The following is a 1027-nucleotide window of genomic DNA, read 5'->3' on the forward strand; positions in this document are numbered from 1 at the left end:
ATATATATATATATATATATATATATATATATATATACTAGATTGCCCGTGACCTGTATAGGGTTGGTGCAGTCAGCACCAACCCTATTCAGGGTTTAACAGACTTCCTCCGAAAAAGGAAGTTTCATGGGAGTATGAAATTCACAAGCGGTACCCATTCGCATGTATATCCCCATAAGAGGAGATTACGACGTTAGGTTTTTGCAACTTTTTGCAGGGAGGTTTCGACGTCCTCCTACATACAACACCTGGACTCCCCAAATTGGTCACCCATTTTAGTAATGACCAGGCTCAACGTTGCTTAACTTCGGTGATCTGACGGGAACTGGTGTGTCAACGTGATTATGCCGTATACTATATATATGTTATAATATAACATACTGTCGTTGGGTCAGTATGTTATATTAGCTATAGAATTAATGTATGAGCGTGACAATTGTGACGCAAAGAAAATAGTTTTTGTGACACAACAGAAACATTTCTATGAAAGTATATTAAAATGAAAAAAGAATGTAGATAGATTTCTATGAGTCGTTCTGTTTATAATTGTTTAGTTTTGAAAAAAAACAAACTTACAGCCATTGAATTATAAGTGGTTTGGCATACTTATAGGTAAATGTGCACTGAACAGATACCTTAATATTTAAAGTTAAATTCAAATTTTGATAAATCTTTTAATTTAAATGCGAACAAAAAATAATTGGGAAGATGAAAAGGTACACAATAAAACAATACGTTTTATTGTCGCGTTGATTATTTATTTGTAACGCAAATTTAAAAAAACTATCTTCGGGGTTACTTATTAACATAAATAAGTAACCCCGAAGGTAGTGTAGAAGAAAATGTATGGATGTTTTTAAGAAAGGTGTATTAAAAAATGGAGAATAAATTCAAAAAATAAAGGCGGTGGGTAAATCGCAGTTTTAAAATGCTTTTATGGTTGTCAACGGGTTAAAGTAGATTTATTTGTAAGAAAATTGCGTTAAAATAACTTAAATGTAATGCGGAAATGAACGATGTAAAAAAA

General features: G+C 32.0%; 1 pseudogene; it reads right to left on the reverse strand.

The window, feature by feature from the left end:
* Positions 1-236: 236 nt before the first annotated feature.
* LOC145260726 (5S ribosomal RNA) lies at positions 237-355 on the reverse strand (annotated as a pseudogene).
* Between the last annotated feature and the right edge of the window lie 672 nt (positions 356-1027).

This window comes from Euprymna scolopes, chromosome 36, assembly GCF_053919585.1.
Source record: "Euprymna scolopes isolate OS-2025 chromosome 36, ASM5391958v1, whole genome shotgun sequence".
In the NCBI taxonomy this organism is placed as follows: Eukaryota; Metazoa; Mollusca; class Cephalopoda; order Sepiida; family Sepiolidae; genus Euprymna; species Euprymna scolopes.